Raw genomic sequence first — 20,247 nt, 5'->3', positions numbered from 1 at the left:
GGCTGAGGCAGAAGGATCGCCGGAGCCCAGCAGGTCGAGGCTGCGGTGGCTGGGAGCGGCCACTGCACTCCAGTCTGGGCGACAGAGTGAGACTCCAACTCAAAAATAAAAAATAAAAAAATAAATAAACAAGATAGATATCTATTTCTTTCTCATGTGAAAATCTGAATAGATGGCCCAGGGCTGATATGATGGCTTAACAGTGACAAGAATTATGGTAACCTGCCTTTAAGATGGCTCCAATAATTCCTGCCTCCTTCTATTCATACCCTTGTGTGGTCCCCTCACAGACTGTACAAAGATAAATACAAACAAGTATTTTTATTTATACTGTGTGATAATTTTAATGCGTCACCATGACTGGGCTAAAGGGTCATGATAGCCAGTAAGACATATTTATGGGTGTGTCTGAGGCTGTTTCTGGAAGAGATTGGCACTTGAATTAGTAGACTGAGTAAAGATTTCTTTCACCGATGTGAATGGGGATCGTCTAGTTCTCTTCATCACCAGAAGAGAACAAAAAGGTAGTAAGGGTGAATTCTCTGTCGCTTCTTGAGCTGATATATCCATCTTTTCCTGCCCTCAGACATTGGAGCAGCCCCTCGTTCTCAAGCCTTTAGACTCAAGGACGTATGCCAGCACCACTATCCACCTCATCTACCGCCCTCCCCGCCGCTCCAATTCTCAGGCCTTTGGACTGAGACTGAATTACACACTACCATTTTCCTGGTTCTCCAGACTGCAGATGGCACATTGTGGTACTTCTTATGAAATGAATGAAATGAAACATTTTCCATTTGTTCAAATGGTTGCTCACATTTGAGCAATGCCCTCACACTCAGAGGTAATGCATAGACACATCTACTTTTCAAAATTCTTTTCAGTTAAATACATTAATAAATGACAAGCAACATCAAGAGGAGTGTATACTCCCCTTTCCTCCTCTATCTTTTTAATTAATCAACCCACCCCCTTTTCTGTTGGCTCTGAGCTAGAAAGATTTGCATAATATACTGGTTGCCATGGCTGATAACGTCCCCTTTGTTAGTTAACTCTTAAAGGAGGAGTCATGTAAAAGACTGTAAATGACCATATGAATTATGCATAAAGGCCTTGATTCAAGCCATGCATATAAAATGGGCATTAAGAACACAACCTTGACTCTCTTATTCTTCTCTAAATAGCCCTCCACAGGGCTTGTAGCCTAGTCTGTACCCCTCTCCTAGCACAAAATGGAGTTTGATTTATTGCTTTGAACTAATTTATAAAATGGAGACTACTATGAACGGAATCTCCAGTTGGCATCTGGCTAATAATAATATTTATTTTAAAATTCTTATGTACCCTGCAGAACAATATTTTGTACACATTGACTGCGGAAAGCTAACCTCTGCTTTTCTCATTCAGCCAAGAAGCCCAGTTTTAGACTGGCAAGTGACTTGCTGAAGAGCTCAGAGGGAACCAAAGAACATCCATACTTGTATTAATCAGGGGACTTCAGAAAAACAGAACCAATAAGATATGGGGTTGTGGGCCATCAGTTTAAGAGCCAGGAGCACCAATATCCGAGGGCAGGAGAAGTCATAGCTCCAACCAAGGAAAATTCACTCTTCTTCTACCTTTTGTTCTATTCAGGCTCTAAATGGATGGAATGCTGCCAACTCACAGTAGTAGGGGTGGATCCTCTTTACTCAGTCTACTGATTTAAACACCAACCTCTTTCAGAAACATCCTCACAGACACACCCAGAAATGACATTTTACCAACTGACTGGGCTAAGGGATGCACAATGTTTTCTATTCTTCAACCTTACTTTCTATGGTGTACTTTGAGGACAATGCTGAGTCTTCAAGGCCTTCCATGGCCGTGTCTAGCTTGTCTAATTTTGTACTACCTTCCCCTTTGCCCTTACTTTCCGATCCTTGGTTTCCTTCTGTTTCTTGAACACATTAAGTTTGTATCTACCATGGGCCCTTTGCTCTTGTTACTTTTGCCTGGAATGATCTTATAACCCTATCTTTGCTTTTCCTGCTCCTTCTTCCCACTCACTTTTCTTTCTCTCTTTCTCTCTCTCTTTCTCTCTCTCTCTTTTTCTTTCTTTCTTTCTTTCTCTCTCTCTTTCTTTCTTTCTTTCTTTCTTTCTTTCTTTCTTTCTTTCTTTCTTTCTTTCTTTCTTTCTTTCTTTCTTTCTTCTCTCTCTTTCTTTCTTTTATTTGACAAATGAGATCTCACTTTCTTGCCCAGGCTAGCCTTGAACTCCTATGCTCCAGCGATCCTCCAGCCTCAGCCTCCCAAACAACTAGGACTGCAGGCATGGGCCACTGTGCCTGGCTTACATGGTTTTTTAAATTAATACCACTTCTTCCAGCGAGTCCCTCCCTGACCACCCAATCTCAATTAGTAGTTCTAATATATTACTTGCATTTATTTTCACCTTATCACATCCTGATATTTCCTTGTTTATTTAATCTGTTTTATTGTTTGTCTTTCTCTTATCAAACTGTAAGCTCCACATGCAGAAAATTTGTCTTACTCTCCATTGTGTCTCCAGTGCCTACAACATTGCCTGGCACTGGTAGACACTCTGTGTTTGTTGAATGAACAAAGGCCTTTGTTTTAGTTTGGATCAGTCAGATTAGAAAAACATGTTGGTTAATTTCCACTTGAATTTATTTAGTCATTTTATGAAAACAGATATTTCCCAGGTAAGGTAACTTTGTAGTTTAATAAAAATTAATATGCGAACCAGTTCAAATTTCAGTAGTTTGTGTGCTACACCCGCTACATGCACAATTAAAATTCCTGACTCAGATACCTGGAAATGTCACTTGAGTTATAATTATTGATCCTGGGACTGGGACTCAAGCCTTCAGATTCAAGGACTTAGGCCAGCACCATTACCCATCTCGTCTACCTCCCTCCCCGCCACTCCAAGTCTCAGACCTTTTGACCCAAACTGAATTACACCACCAGCTTTCTTGGTTTCCCAGGTTACATGTGGCACATTGTGGGTCTTCTTATGAAATGAATGAAATCAAACATTTTCCATTCATTCAAATGGTTGCTCACATTTGAGCAGTGCTCTCATACTCAAAGGTAATGCATTTTTCTGGGCTCTGAGGACCCAGTGCAAGCTCCATGTCCTCTGAGAAGCTTCCTTTGACCACCTTGGGTCACAGAACTGCACTCTTCCTCCTCCTCTTCCCTTTTATGACACTTAGTGTATTTACCAGTCACTCATAAAGCCTTGGATGGAGGTGACCATTAGATAGTCTCTGCTCTATGAGGTGTATTTGCAGGTAGGTTATTAACTGTTTGAGGACAGGGTGAGGATCTGTGTCCTTTATTTCTCCTGGGTTTCTGATTTGGACCCTTCCACATGGCACTCATTATTTGGATATCCTGTTGACCTGCAGACCTAACTTCAGCAGGATCTCCAGTTTTCTTTGTTTTCAAATGAGCACCAGCTCCTAGCAGGGGAGAGGCCTCAAGATGGGCTGGCCATAACTTTGGTCATGGTCGGTGGGCATGGTTAGTGGCAGTGGGTAAGGCAGAGTTCAAAGCCGGGGCTCTTTCCAGGATGTTCCTAATGCATAAGGTACTTTCTCTTTTCTTTATGGTTGAGATCATCCAATGACGTCATTCTTAGTCAGAAATTGGTTATAAAAAAGGAAAGAACCATATCTCTTTTTCCCCCATAATAACTTTCTATGAAAGAGAGATTATGCAGGCTGAGATAATGCCTAATTTTGTTTGTTTTTTTTTGAGTTGAAGTCTCACTCTGTCACCCAGGTTGGAGTGCAGTGGCCGCTCCCGGCCACCGCAGCCTTGACCTGCTGGGCTCTGGCGATCCTTCCGCCTCAGCCTTCCAAGTAGCTGGAACTACAGGTATGCGCTACCACGCCCGGCTAATTTTTAAAAATTTATTTATTGTAGAGAGGAGGTCTCGCCAAGTTGCCGAGGAGGGTCTCGAACCCGCGAGCTCAGGCAATCCACTCATCTCAGCCTCCCAAAGGCGTGGGATTACAGGCAGAGCCACCGAGCCCGGCGATAATGCCTAATTTTAACTGATGTTACTGAATGGACTCATGATGACCACCCCCCCTAGTCCATGGTTGGAACCCATCCTAGCATCTCTTCACCAGATAAAAGATGACAACTTAGCCAGAGATCCCCTGACATCTTCTTCCCCTGAAAAGGGGTTTGAATCTCAGGAGAAATCATGTCTTTAGTGTAAAAATATGGTAAAAATCTTACTTTTCTCAATAACAGACAAAGTTTCCTCTTCCCATGGAAAAACCTGTTATTTTGGGGTGATTCTTTTGATAAGACATTTGGCATGAGGGTGGGGGAAGTTGAGTCACGATCATGGGTCCTGGGAATGACTTCTAAGGGGGATGGGATTCAGGTGATTGAAAAGTGTGGGGAAAATCCCTGCCCCCAAATCTCTCTTATTGATAAGGAGTTTCTGCCCCCAGAGATTAATCCCTTTCCATTTTGGCATCCTTTCTTCCTTTTAGCATTTTTGTTAAAACACAACTCTCTCAAACAGGAGTAAACTCTAAGACATTCATCATGTAATGGACAATAGATGTAGGCTCATATATATTCTTAGAAGCCCTACAATACTGTAACTGTCCTATATTAGCAGATCTTACCACATTGCTTTTTTTCATGTCTGTGACCCTACTAGGCAGACAAGCACTCCAGGGAGCAAATCATTTATCTTATCTTTCTTTTCACCCCAGGTCGCAGTTCAGCACTGGGCACATGATAGGTCCTCAATAAATATTTCTGAATGAATGACTGACATTGCTAGATGCTTCCAAGTCTAGAAGTCATCTGAGCTGGGAACAGGACACACGTGCTGACACAGGAATAAATGTGGAGGGAGGGTCTCCAAAAAAAGGTAAAAGGAGGCTGAGACTTCTGAGTCTTTTACCCTGGACCACACCAAATGCAGGTAGAAAGAAGGAGAGCTACTTCAATGGGGAGGGAGGGAGAGTTCTCAGAGGGTGCTATCTGCTTTTTAAAAAAAATACACTTTGGCCGGGCATGGTGGTTCATGCCTGTAATCCTAGCACTTTGGGAGGCCAAGGCCAGAGGATCACTTGAGCCCAGGAGTTCAAGACCAGCCTGGGCAACATAGTGAGACCTCGTCTCTAAAAAATTAAAAATAAAATAAAACAAAATGGCCGGGCACAGTGGCTCAAGCCTGTAATCCCAGCACTTTGAAAAGCCGAGGCGAGAGGATTGCCTGAGCTCAGGGGTTCGAGACCAGCCTGAATGACTTGGTGAGACCTTGTCTGTACAATAAGTCAAAAAATAAGCTGGGTGGGTTAGCGCGTGACTGTAGTTTCAGCTACTTGGAAGACTGAGGGGGAAGGATCGCCTGAGCCCAGCAGGTCAAGGCTGCAGTGGCCATGAGCGTGCCACTGCACTACAGCCTGGACGACAGTGAGACCCCAACTCAAAAAATAAATAAATAAATAAACAAAATAAAAAACACACTTTGTCCTACAGACAAGCCAAGACGGAGAGATGTTGTTTCATCTCATTGCTGATCAGTAAAATTATCTTCTTGCTAAAGTGTTTGGAGTGTGGATTCTAAAGATAATCCTGGGAACCGCTCCTTTCATTAGACCGAGAGAACTGGCGCAGGCTTCAGGGCTCCTGTGCCTGAGATAACGGCAACTTGATTTGTTTGGGTCACATCTCCTCTTGCAGGAAGCAAGCAGCATTTCCTTGCTGATCCCGTGCTGAGGGCCAGCATAGTGACTGGTCGTGGGGCTGCGGGATATTCCCACAGTACATGCTGTGACAGAACAGGGGCCCCCATCCGGGGACACCCCCCACGGCTTTCCAAATCCAGGCGAGGCAGGCCTGTGGTTGGCAGGATTCTGGGGGTTTGGCCAGAACTTGCCATCTCCTGAAGTGGAAGGCAGGCAACTCTGCAGAATGCTTTCTGAGAGTTGCTAGCAGGCTGTCAAGATGCATATTTGTCACCGAGGGGTGTGTGGGCTCCTCTGGCAACTTCCTTTCTTGGAGCTGTTGCTGCTGCATCTGTTCAAGCTTAAAAACCACAGCAACAACAATAACCAGTCCTTCTGAAGCATATTCTGTGTGCTAAGAAGTTTATACGTGCGTGAAGTCATCTGGAACTCATTGACAGCCCCATGAGAAAGAGAGGCACATTTTAAGGCTGCACCTTAGCAGACCTCTGCTTATTTGAAAGTGATTTTTAAAGAGTTTAATTAATTATTAATTAATTAATTTTTAGATACTAGGTCTTGCTCTATCACCCAGGCTGGAGTGCAGTGGCAAGATCACACACAACTCACTGTAACCTCCACCTTTTGGGCTCAAGTGATCTTCTCACCTTAGCCTCCTGAGGAGCTGGGATTGTGTCACCAAGCCTAGCTAATTAAAAAAAAAAAAGTAGAGATGGCGTCTTGCTATGTTGCTCAGGCTGGTCTCAAACTCTTTGGCTCAAATGATTCTCCCCCCTCTGCTTCCCAAAGTGCTGGGGTTACAGATGTAAGTGATGTTTTATAAAAAGGTCTCAGCCTTTGGGTTTTCCATCTCAGAGGGTCTCCACGCTCCCAGCCCTGCCTCATGATTTGTTTTCCTCTTCATGGCCCCTGACCCTGACCTTTCATTTCCATTTAAGTCTGGTACTTGATCTGACCTTCGTGTGTCTGAGTGCCCTGGGCTCTGAACTCATAGTGCTGCCTCACGCCAGTACCTAGCTAGCCTCTGAAATGCCTACCTGGGGTCAGATGGGTGGTTCCACAGGCTGCCAGGGCCTGGGAGTAGAGAATACGGTTGGGTGGAAACACCAGGTCCTCTCGCTAAGCAGATTACTTTAGCAACAGGCAGATCTTCAAGTAGAGGCACCGGAAGCACATCTGTGATCCATTTTCATCACCTGGGAGTTCTTTCTACTTTCTGAGTCTTTGGAACATAAAATAGAACCCACAGATAATCGAGTTATTTTTCTTTGAAGACTAGTCATTATCACCCAAAATTCCTAGTTTACATTAGGGCTCACTCTGGGTGTTGAACATTCTATTGGTATAATGTACACTGACTCATATCCATCACTACATTATGATATAGAATAATCTCACTGTCCTAAAACTCCTCTGTGCTCCACCTATTCATACCTCCCTCCCCATACTCCTGGGCAACCACTGATCTTTTTATTATCTCCATAAGTTTGCCTTTTTCAAAATGTAATAGAGTTGGAGTGAAAACGTATGTAATCTTTTTAGAGTCAACCTCCTACTTTTCATCTTTCAATGATCTTTGCTGAATCCTTTTCAAGTCTAGTGTTTGGATCGTGGGGGTATCTTGGGTAATCACACTGTGAACATAGCCTGGAGGATGTCCACGTGGAGACAAAGACTGGGGAATACTAGCAGTGTGGTTTTAGGGATCTCCAAAGGACAAAAGTCCCCTACCACTCTGTCTTACATAGGGACTGCCCCATAGGTTAAGATGTTGAAGTTCTCTGTTAAGAACATAGCAGGGATGTTACACATTATTAAACAAAAACTTGGCTGAGTGTGGTGGCTCATGCCTGTAATGCCAGCATTTTGGGACACCAAAGCAAGAGGATTGCTTGAGCCCAGGAGTTTGAGATCAGCCAGGGCAACACAGCGATTACTTGTCTCTAAAAAAAAAAATCAGCTGAGCATGGTTGTGCATGCCTGTAATCCCAGCTACTCAGGAGGCTGAAGTGGGAGGATCACTTGAGCCCAAGGGGTCGAGGCTGTGGTGAGTCATGATTGTGCCACTGCACTCCAGTTTGGGTGGCAGAGTGAGACTTCAACTCAAAAAACAAACAAACAAAACACGAACTTTCTGATTTAAATGAGTTGAGCAGAGAATAGTGTAGTGGGAAGAATACACTTTTTGCAGCCAAGGAACAGAATGAGGGTGTTAGTGATCTATTTTTTGGCATATTCATTATCTATTAGTGTATGGAAAATTACCCTTAACCTTAAATAAATACTTAAAGCAGTAAGTATTTATTATCTCACCGTTTCTATGTGTCAGGAGTTTGGGAACAGTTTAGCTGGGTAGTTCTGGCTCAGTCTCTCATGAGGTTGAAGTCAATATATTAGCTAAGGCTGTACCATCTGAAGATGTGATTTAGGGCTAGATAACTCCCTTCTAAGATGGCTCACTCACAAGGCTGTTAGTAGGAGCCTCGATTCCTTACTGGCTGTTGGAAGGGGGCTTCCATTCTCCCTAAAGTTGCTTGAGTGCCCTTACAACATGGCTGCCAATTTCCCTAAGAGAGAGCAGGGAGGAGGCCACAATGAATTTTTTGACCTTACGATTTCTACCATCTTTTATTGGTTAGAAGTGAGTCACTAAGTCCAGTTCATGCTGACAGGAAGAGGAATTTGACTCCACATTTTTAAGGGAAGAGTCTTGAAGAATTTGTGGACATAATTGAAAACCACTATCGTTATATTATATATAGTTACACATTCTGGACTCCTGAAAAAGTGAAGATGAGAGAGTGGGGGGGGAGAGAGAGAGAGAGAGAGAGAGATTGTCTTGTCTTAGTCTGTTTTCGGTTGCTTACAACCTTCCTGCTGGTGGAAAGGGAACTTTGCAGAGTCCTGAGGCAATGCAGGACATCACACGGGGAAGGGGCCAAGTATGCTAATTTGCTAATGTGCTGACTCAGGTCTCTCTTCTTCTTAGAAAGTCACTAGTCTCTCTCTCATGATAGCCATTAACCCATAAATCCATTAATCTATAAATGAATTAACCCATGAGATTTCTCCTGATCCAATTGCCTCTCCAAGGCCCCACCTCTTACTTCTGCCACATTGGGGATTAACCTTCAACGTGAGTTTTAGAGGGAATTCAAACCATAGCATGGCACAGTGGCAAGAATGAGCTATTTGGCGTCAGAACACTAGGCCTGGTCACCACTCACTAGCTGGCAAATCACAACATCTGTGAACCTTAGCTTTCTTTGTCAGAATTATATGACAATAATGCCTTCCCTACAAACTGCAAAGAGCTTTCTAGAGTGCTGATGATTATGTCTGTGAAGACCTATTTGCACATCACAAAATGCTGTGCAGACTCAAGTCACTTTTATTTTATCCGAGTGGGCTATATGTGTGGGGAAGGGAAACATTCCTAGCAAAATTCATTCACGCAAGTGTCCCTTCCTGCTCTGTGGGGAGAACCCAAGCCCTGCCCTCTTCTCACCATAGAGTTCAGCTCTCAGAGCTCCTGCTCAGGTTTATTTCAGAATTAGATTCCAAGGAGAAGGTCGGACCTTCTTGTTACATATGCTTTCCTGAGCTCCTCTGGAAGGCCTAGGTAGAACATTCTGAATAGGCTGTGGCCCCTTTTCTTACAGAAACAAATTAAAGACCTCTCTAATTAAGATCAGACGAACTCCATTTCAGAGAGTAGATCTTGCATTTCTCATGCCAACTCACTGTTTCATATGCAGTCCTTCCTCCCTAGTGTTAAGCTGTACACAGCGGCAAAATTTCAGCTCGAACATCAAAATGAGATAAAGCCAGGTTTGTGTATTGGAGATGCTATAATTTTCCTTCCTCTAAGCTCACTTTCACTAGTTAATGCATTTCAGTTTCTTCTTTAAAGAAATTTTTGTGACTGAGTCACCAAGCCCTGAAAAATGTCCAACTTAGAGGCTTGTGATAAGATGTTTGAGTGGTGTATTTGTTCCAAGGGACACTGGAATTTCCACTTCCACTCATCCAAATGTTTTCCATGTTGGAAAGCTTCTGGGAAGTGAAAAGACAGTGGATATTCAAATTCCAGGGAGTAATCAAGGAAGTCAGTTCATGAGTGTAGCCATCGTAACAGGCATCATCTGAAATACTCTTTAAATACACTCAAGAGGGAAGACGATATGCCTTGCTCCCTGGAAATGGATCCCTGCAATGTTCATCAGAAGCTTTATCTCTCAACCAGCTTTTCTGCTGGCTTTCTGTGGTGTGATGCCTAAATATGACTTCATATTATTTTTAGGTTCTTAGGCTGCCTTCCATTTTCATTTTTCAGCAACATGATGGGCCATAGTAGATTGAGCTCAGATTATTTCAGAACTAACTTACCCTTGTAATACAGCCAGAGGATTTCTGTTATCTCAGGGAATCCAAAACTCTTACAGTAAAATCAGTTGAAATCCTTTAGAGGATATTTGGTAACAGATACTAAATAATCATTTTTTTTTAAGTGTCAGGAAAAGTAGAAGAAGTGAGGGACTGGCATGGCTCCCAGTTGGAAATCACTCATTTCCTACCCCATTTGCTTTATTTTCTCAGGCAGAGGCTGCCAGTGGTTCTAATGTAAGACCTCTTTTTCTAGATTCTAGATCTAGGGAAGCAGGACACTAATTTTTAGCTGTATACACAGTCACCCAATATCATTTGCAGTTAGTTGTACCATATGACTGAGTTCTGGACATTGGAAGGTAAGCAGAAATAGTGTCTGTACCTTTCTTGAGAAGGGTGAAGGTGTTTGTTGTTCTCTTCTTTCCATCTTTCTAATGGCTGGAATACAGATGTGATGGCTAGAATTGGAGCAGCCATCTTGGACCAGGAGACATTGTTGAAATGGAAGCCACACACAGGAGAGTTTCAGGATAGGAGGAGCTTGGGTTAACATCACAGAGAATGATTCCAGCCCTGGCCCATCTATCAACCTTATATACCCACTAAAAGAGAGTCCCTAGCATCTTCATCCTACCATGTTGCCTCTTGGTGTTGTAGCCACAGGAGCAATGTCACCTAGTAGCTAGGAATTCTAGTTTTCAAAGTCAGGGGATGTTAGGTTGAAATCCTTACTTGACCACCTTCTAGTTATGTGGCCTTGGGGAAATTGTTTAATTATGTTATGAGTATGTATTGCCATGTAACAAATTCCCCCTCCCCCATTGTACACTTGTAAATTTGAGGGATTAGAAATTTAGACAGGCATATCAGGGTAGTTCGTATCTGTTCCATCATGTCTGGATCCTAGCTGGAAGACTCCAAGGCTGGGTGGTAATTTAACAGCTGGAGGCTGAGACCATCTGAAGTCTCCCTCATCCAGTGTCTGGCTGTTGATGCTGGCTGCCAGCTGGGACCTCAGCTGAGCACCTGCACACGGCCTCTTCATGTGACCTGGGCTTTTTCTATCTGGGGGTTGTATTCTAAGTGTTTGAGAGAGAGAGTCAAGTGGAAACTATTGCCTTGCTCACCCAGTTCCAAAAGTTATACAGCATCACTGCCACCACATTCTTTTCATTGAGACAGCTACACAAGCCCAACCAGCTTCTAGCAGAGGGGAGATAGACTCCAGTTCTTGATGAGGAAGTGACGAGGTTCTTGAAGACCATGTATGATTGGAAATACATGTTGTTGCAGCCAATTTTGAAAAATAGGATCTACTATATTCCTTAAAGCTTCTGGTTCCTCATCTCCAAATGAGAATAACCATATCTACCCCATACCACAGTCAGTGGTGACATTAGAGATATTTAGCCACAGGTACAGTGTGGACACTGACCAGTCCCAACAGTCATGGCATGACTTAGTCCTGGATCATGGAACAGTATTGGAAAGGAAAAACAAAACAAAATGACAAACACACACACACACACACACACACACACACACACACACACACAACTGGTAGAGTGGTGTGTGCATGGTGGGGAGAGGGCTGTTTCTCAGAGGCGTCAGGGTAGTGAGTATATACTACCCAGTAAAGAAATACGTCTGTAGTTTAACAACTTACTGCTGTATTCTAGCTGAGTTTGTAGGGTCATTTTGAGGATTAAATAAGACATTGCATATATAGCACTTGGCACATGATAAATACAGAATAAATAGCAGGTATTATTCTCTTTTTAGTAATTTTTCATTCTAACATGCTATATAGAAATTAAAAATGCCCTAATGTTTTCTCTCTCTTTTAACATAAGTATAGACTTCATCTCCTAATAGCTTGTACACTATGGAACATTAAAGGTCTTTAACACAACAATGTGATAGATTTCAATGGCTAGATCATTCTTAAGAAGTAAGGAGTCTGGGTTTTATTTCTGTTATTGGAAACCATGAGTCAATGGTAGTATTGCTTTCTATAAGTCTCTTTCAACAGTTATGCAAAGCTGAAAAATTTCCTAGACGTCTTGGTACAAATTATCAGGTAATTAATGTGATAACAGTATAGAAACAAGAGAGTATTACCCGGCTGAAATTTCAGAAGGGATTTCTGTGGCTTCATAGAGAAGTGTGCATTGCACCATGGAACCCATATCCTAAAATTAGAATAGGCCGGGAGGGACCAAGTCCAGAGCTATAGTTCCTCATAAGACAGGAACATTCTTTAATAATGAAATTGTGCTCACAGGGCCTGACTCACTAACACAGTTCTTGGACATGAATGAGCCCCCCAGGCCTGGGCTGGTAGATACCAAATTCTCTGGAAAAAAAGCTGATTTATGTTGAAGGATTTTCCACAATGCTGGGTAGGCCTATTTTCTGCCAAGCCACATTAGCTGGGAAAGGTCAAACAGTAGGTGACAGGAACAAAAGCTAACTTTATATTTGAGCTGCTTCCCAGTGGTGAGTCTCAGAAAGCAACACCTCAAAGACTGTCACTTTGATATGCTGAGAGGCCTTGGATTTGCCCAGAATCAAGGTCCCTCTCACCTTGTCTTGTTCTCTTACCTTGAGTGCAGGGAGGGTGTCTTGTTCTCTTACTCCGAGTACAGGGAGGGGCTCTCTTTGAAATTCCCTTATCTGACAGAGAAAAACTTCTTCCAAAATGGTTGCAATTTTCTGAAACCCCCTCCTTAGGAATCTCATCAGATAACCAGGAAAGATTAACCACTGAGAAGAAAGGAGACTGGGAATTGTCACTATGGCCAGACAGAATTTTCTTCAATTCTTCTGAGGGCAGTTCTGAGAGATAACCTGGGGGACTTCATCTGCATAAGAAGACAACTTTTGTACCTGTGTGCTGCTGCCCCTCACCTTTCCTAATTATTTACTAATCATGGTCTGAGCATTGGGTCTATTCATTCTCCTGTTTTCTTCTCTCCTATGAAGAAGGTATTTAAGCATCAACCATCTGGCCCCTCTTTGAGTTCATATTTTGTATGATCTCTTGCTTGATATGCATGTAATAAACTCACTGTGTTTTTATCATGTTGTACAGTATTGGCCGTGGGCATTTAGGATAAGGAGGAAAGGGATCACTCCCTTTCTGCTCCTATAGCAACAATCTGGACTAGAATATCGCTCAGGATTCTCCTGTCCTTAAAGTGTTTGAGAGTCTCCATAGCTCTTCTTGGTGCCTTTAAGGGTATTTCTGTGGCCAGTGGAGGCTCCACACTCTGTCTTGTGCTGGCATGTCTAATAGGAGCTGCTGCTGCGTGGTCTCCTCCACCTCAAGGGTATGTATACTTAAGGTTATCTCTATGAGGACATTACTGTTGGTGAAGTTCACACTTGGTGGCCCGAGAGGAGACAGGTCCTTCCCTCTACTGTTACATGGGGGCTTAAATTTTAATAGCCCTCTCTCTCAATGGTTGGTACTATATTTTCTTGGAATAAAGTTGGGGAAAGCCGAGAGGCATCAAGAAGGTGCCCCCTAGAAATGTCTCTCCTCACGGCCTTCACTTGGCTCCTAGACAGGCATCCCAACATCTTTTTGGGCCTCTGGGGGTATTCCTGATTTTCTAGGGGGTCTATCTGAGAAGCTGGACTTGATTTGCCCCTTCCTCCCATGTTCAGGAGTCTCCATTTTGAACACAATCTTTTTTTTCCCCTCCCAGGTATTCTTTGCCTTCTCATGCAAATAATTGGCCTCTGGGCAACTCTCCCTAGAGGCCGCCATTTATGGGATGGGAACAAATATCTCCTAGATCCTGTACTGCAACTTGGAGACCTTCACTTAATCCTGGTAATTGGAGGAAGGGGAATTTTAATTGGGTTCAAAGTCAGGCGTGTCCTATGCAAGCAAATCTCATTAACCCTTTGGTTGGTGAAAGGACTAATAAATTTAAATGTGGTACTTACCTAGCTGATCTTAAATGACAGTGGGTTCAACTCATTTTTTATTCACTAAATGTTTAGGAGTACCTAATTCATACAGGGCACTGAGCTGAAGGAACGCAGGTGTAGAAAACACAGTTCCACGCACAAGAGTCTCACAATTTGGTGAGAGACAAATGAAGAGATGGTGACAGCTTGCATGGTCATATTGTGGTGGGGGTGCCATGTGGCACACTCGCTCAGTGTGGGCTCACCATCCAAAACAGTGCACAACCCAAGAAATGGTCAGAGACAAGATTTGAAGGCTTCCTAGGTAGTTAAGGAAAATGGGTTCAGGAAACAGTCACTCATGTTTTTTGTCTCCTCCTTGAATTGAGGATCAAGGAGGGAACCTTCAAGACATGATGAGCAAATCTGAAAGATTATTCTGGAACTTCTACTGTGAATTGTTAGGTTGGCAGAGAGGAAACTTTGGAACTATTTCTCACTTAGACCAGAAATTGTGGAAATTTGATAGTCTGTGTTTTAAAGAAACTTTTTATTTCAAAGATCAAGGTCAGTGTTTCTCAAGTGTTTTTAGACCTTGACCACAGTAAAAAATTCCTTTTTACATCGTGTTCCAGCAAATATGTATATTAAAAATTATTTCAAGTGAAAACTGTTGCACAAAACAATACTTACTCATACTACATGGAATGCATTTGATTTTCTCTTTCCCTTTTTTTTTACTTTCTGGCCTCCTTCTCTCCCTTCCTATTTACTTTCCCTTCCTCCTTCCTGGACTCCCTCCTTCTGTTGATAAAAGGATGCCAAACTCTGTCAATTATTTTAAAATAAGATGGTTTATTCTGAAACAAATTTGAGGGCACAGGCCTGGGAACACCCATCCTCAGGAGGTCCAGAGCACATGTGCCCACCGTTGTTGAACAGTGGCTTGGCTGTATACATTTTAGGAAGGCAGACGTTACAAGAAGCCATAATCAATACACGTGACATTTTTATTGGTTTGGCCCAGGAAGAAGGGACATTTCCAAGTGAGAGCTTGCAGGTCATAGGTAGATTCAAAATTTTCTTGACTGGTAACCTATAGTTCCTAAGGAATTTTGGAAATCAATGGAGGAGATGCTTTGTGAAGATGGAGGGGGGTGGACTCCAGGTCTGTTGATATGTAAATAAAGTCTCATATGTGGCAGACTTCAGAGAGGATAGATAAGTGTCTTACAAGGAGCCTGGGGTCTGGGAATCCCCAAAAGATGGCTTTGCAGAGTCATAAAATAATATGATACCCTTATTTGTTAAGTGATGTTACATCAGAGTCAGGCTGGACAACAAACTTTTTAATATATTGGGTAATAGGGTAATAAAACCCTGTCTGTTCTTTTTTTTTTTTTTTTTTTTTTTGAGTTAGACTCTCACTCTGTCACCCAGACTGGAGGGCAGTGGCATAATCCTGGCCACCGCAGCCTCAACCTGCTGGGCTCCGGTGATCCTTCTGCCTCAGCCTTCCAAGTAGCCGGAACTACAGGCATGCACTACCATGCCCGCCTAATTTTTGATTTATTGTAAGATGAGGTCTCGCCAAGTTGCCCAGGCAGGTCTCGAACTCGCGGGCTCAGGCAATTCATTCACCTCAGCCTCCCAAAGCATGGGATTACAAGCTGAGCCACTGAGCCCGTCTTAAAACCCTGTCTGTTCTTATCAGATGTGACTCCCCAAGTCTCTTAGACTGAAGGTTTCCTTCCTTCCTTCCTCTCTGCTCCTTTCTTTTCCTTTTTCTGTATCTTTTTTTCTTTGGTCGTGTTGGTTGCTGCTCACTAAATTGATCTAACAGGTAAGTAATGCGTTGTAAAAGCACAGCTCTAGAACACTAAGCCACAATCCTTCTCAAGTCGTCAATCACCCGCTTCCTGCAGCTCCATGATTCATAATCAGACACTATCTCCATCCCTCAGTCCTGCCTGTCAGTTCTACAGCAAGGGCAGTTAGTGCCCAGAAGTTCAGAGAGATCACTGATTGATCCCGGACTGCTCACTGGGAGCATCACTCTGCTCTGTTCAGCTCAGCAGGGTAAGTTATTATTTTCTGCTGGTGGTTGATGAGGCTTGCAAGATTGGTCAAAGCAGGCAGTTGGTCTTGCTGTGTCATGTAAGAACTTCATTCTATAATCCTCAGAACTTTCTTGACCATAATGAGCCCAAACCCTTGGGAGTTGCTGTAAAATGTATTCGGAGCCATTTTAGGAAAACTAGCTTCAGAATCAATCAATGATTATAAAGAATACTGAGGTCATAGTCAATGTGTTTCCATGTCTTGGATTAAGCTTCAGTGACTGTTAGACAAATTCCACTCTGTGTGATGTAGTGGCGGGGTTAACAAGCTTTGGAATCAGGCTTTGGTATCACTAAACCATCTGAACCTCAGTTTGCTCATCTGTTGGGTGGGGATGATAACAGTCCTGCTTGCATGGGAGTGTTGTAGGGATTAGGTGGCAGCATGGTGGTCACACGCTTGGTGGCTCATGGAAGGCACACAGTGGCTGCTGGAGTTCATTGTTTTCCTCAGTGTGCCCTTCTACAAACTCAAGTCCTAGTTCACTCTGCTCAGGTCAGCAGTCCCTGCCCATAGTCTGGAGATGCAGTTATGCTGACTGGAGATAAGAGATTAAGACTTCCTGGTTTAGATTCTTCTCAGTTCCTCCTTCCTGGGACCAGCTTTCATCTGTTGAGTGACAGAAGAGAACCTGACATTAATAAGGAAGAGAAACCTCTGCTACTCTTCAGGAGGACACGTAAGGGAAGGTGCCAGGCTCAAGCTTTCCATAAATACCTTTATGCAAGTTTTCTTGAGGATATCCTCCACCTAGTAGACTTGCCCCTAAGCGAGAGATCCTGAGAGAAGCCTCCTAAGTCTGCTTGAAATTGTCTTAAAGAGTGACAGTAATGTTTTATGATTTAAGGAGGAAGAGGAGGAGAGAATTATTTAGTTATTACTGCGAATAACTGAAATCTGAAGCCATTTTTTTGTTTTTACAAACATCTGTTATGAACCTACTGTTTACATTGCTTTGTACTGAAAAATGTAGACTTAGATCTCCAGGAACTGGCCATCTAAGTGTGAGCTAAAATATAATTATATATATTAACATTTAAGGGTAATTTTTAAAATATATTTACATTTATTAACATTTAAAGGTAATCCAAGAATGCATGGGCCATTTAACAATTACTCTTCATATCTATTATTCAATACAATGTGTTAGGCTAGGCGCGGTGGCTCACGTCTATAATTCCAGTACTTTGGGAGGTCGAGGTGAGAGGATTATCTGAGCCCAGGGGGTTCGAGACCAGCCTGGGCAACTTGGCGAGACCTCATCTCTACAAGAAATCAAAAAAAGATTAGCTGGGCATAATGGCGAATGTTTGTAGTTCCAGCTACTTGGAAGGTGAGGCAGGAGTATTGCCTGAGCCCAGACACACACACACACACACACACACACACACACACTATGGATTCTGGACATTCTCCAAGCAGGCCCTGGGTGACAGAAAAGACTAAAGTGAGTCTTCCTCAGGGGTAGACGCTAGACAAGTGAGCAGGATGGCGAGGAAAGTCTATACAACGCAGAGGCATGATTTTGGGAGAAAGTGAACGTCCACTGGAATGGAGCACAGGGTGGGTATGCGAAAGAAAAAAACCTGAGCAGTTACACCAGGGCCAGTTTGTACAAGAAAATAAAGATGTGTTTTTTTAATCCAGATAGTTTATGTTCCTTCGACAAACCTTCCACCAGAGTTACTAAAAAGCAATGAAGGGATAAGGGCTGGATTAAGGGTACCTGATACCCTAAACACAGCACATCAATGGTGCCCCTTGGCCCTTCCATTGTTTAAAATACAGGGTCTACTACACAGCTGAGCTGATGAGTTAGAGGCTAGTCAGACCCAGCCCTTGTGTTTATGTGGGCTGGAAGTGAAACTCACATACCATGAGATAGAAATGAGGTATCTGCTGATACCATCACTCCATACTTTTAAATTGTAATCTCTCACTCAACCAAACAATGTAGATTAAAGTCGAACACGGAAGATAAAAACAATTAAAAAACATTTTACTGAAGTTGAGGGTGGCAGTGAAAGAATTAAGGGAAGAGTCAGGACACAAATTTCATGGTAGCCCTTTCCCTTGTGCCCTAACCAAGGGTTATTTTGTTTCATGTTTAATCCAGGGCTGGGAAGAACAAGGGAAAGAAGAAAGGGGGTGTGAATACTCCACAGGCTCATGTAAAGAGCCTGGATAAGGAGAGTGGATAAATGTGAGTCCCTTGAAGACAAGGTTTTTTGTTTTTTTGAACTGGTGTCTCTGTTGCCCAGGCTGGAGTGCAATGGCATGATCTCGGTTCACCACAGCCTCAAACTCTTGGGCTCAGAAGATCCTTCCTCCTCAGTCTGTTGAGTAGCTAGGACTACAGGCATGTACCACCACACTTGACTTGGCTAATTTTTTGATTTTTTTGTAGAGATGAAGTCTCTCTCTGTTGCCTGGGCTGGTCTCGAACTCCTGGGCTCAAGCAATCCTCCCGTTTCAGCCTCGCAGAGTGCCAGGGTTACAGGTTTGAACTGCCTCACCTGACCTCTGACTCATCTTTTTGCCCTCAGTGTTGAAAAGGCTCGGTCACACAGCATTCTAATTAACAAGCTTGTACTAAGTGCCAGCAGTCAGAGCTAGGAATGAAAATATGAGTAAGACTTGGGCCCTGTCCTGCCTTTAAGATGTTGCTGGTCTGGTAAGGGAGGTGGGTAAAAGACAGTGTGATCAATGCCATGAGCAATTATTCACAAACATGCTGCCCGGGGAGGTGACATGTGGGATGGCTCTGGAGGAGAACAGACAAAAGATATTTTGTTTAAAAAAAAGAATTTTAGGCAAATCTGAGTCATTGAAGGAGATTGTTGAATGAAAGATGGAGTAATTAAAGGACTTGGAAAGATAGGAGTGTATAAACTTGGGGGGAATAGACAATGCTAAATGTTTACTGAATGGATGCGTGGGTGAGTCATACTACATGGGATATCTTGATATTCAGCCACACCCACTGATAGGATGGAGAGAGGTAGCTCATCATTTTTAGGAAGTTTTGTACACCGGAAGTACTAATGAAGCTAATTTTGGCCTGAGATGTATTATTGCTGCAGAAGTCACTGCAGTCAAACTATTTCTCTCCACATATACCGTCCAGGTGGAGAAATAGGTAGAATTCTGTTGGCCCAACAACACAGAGATACCAAAGGAATTGTAGAAGGTGTCCAGGATTCCAGAGGAATGGTTTGACACCAATCCAAAACTCCTGATTATATATATAACATATACACATATGATAATTTATATAATATATAAACATATATGTTGAGTTGAGTAATGCTATATATGTAAGTTGATACAGATCTTAAATATATAAATATATGAAGTTGAGTATATATCATATATAAATATAAGTTGTGTAATGCTATTTTTATATGTCTACTGGGCATATATCTTGTATAAGTTAAAATTGAGTAATGCTATATATGTATATAAGTTGATATATAAGGGGAACCCCCACCAAAAACAGAATTATCTTTTGGGCAGCGGACCCCTTGTAGTGCAAGATTCCTCCAATAGGTAAGTGCTTGAGGAACTCATTGGCATCAGTGTACCAGCTGGTGTTGTTGAGAGAAACTGTGTTCAGCTTTAGTGAATGTTTCTTTTTGCAGCAAACAGGTAACTGGTTCTTTCATCATAACAATGCATCTGCCCACATTATGCTGAGTGTTCATCAATTTTTGATCAAAAACAACATGACTCCCGTGCTCCACCACTTCTTGCCCTGAGTGACTTTTTTTTGTTTCCCAGGATAGTTCTCAAAGGGGAACATTTTGCCCATATGGAAGAGGTGAAACAAAAAATGGCAAAAGCACTAGAAGGCATCGAAATTGATGAGTTCAAAAACTGTGTTGAGCAGTGAAAAAAGAGTCTTGATAGGTGTATTGCATCAGACGGAGAGTACTTTGAAGGTGACTGAAGTTTAAGCATGTAAGAATAAATACACAAGTTTTATAACTAAATTCCGGGTTTTAGGGGAACCCCTTGTATATTTTATGTAGAAATGTAAGTTGAGTAATGCTATATGTGTCAGTTGATACATATCTTATATAAA

This window comes from Carlito syrichta, unplaced genomic scaffold, assembly GCF_000164805.1.
Source record: "Carlito syrichta isolate Samal-C Ts95f unplaced genomic scaffold, Tarsius_syrichta-2.0.1 Scaffold302038, whole genome shotgun sequence".
In the NCBI taxonomy this organism is placed as follows: domain Eukaryota; kingdom Metazoa; phylum Chordata; class Mammalia; order Primates; family Tarsiidae; genus Carlito; species Carlito syrichta.
Note: the sequence above shows the minus strand (reverse complement) of the source record.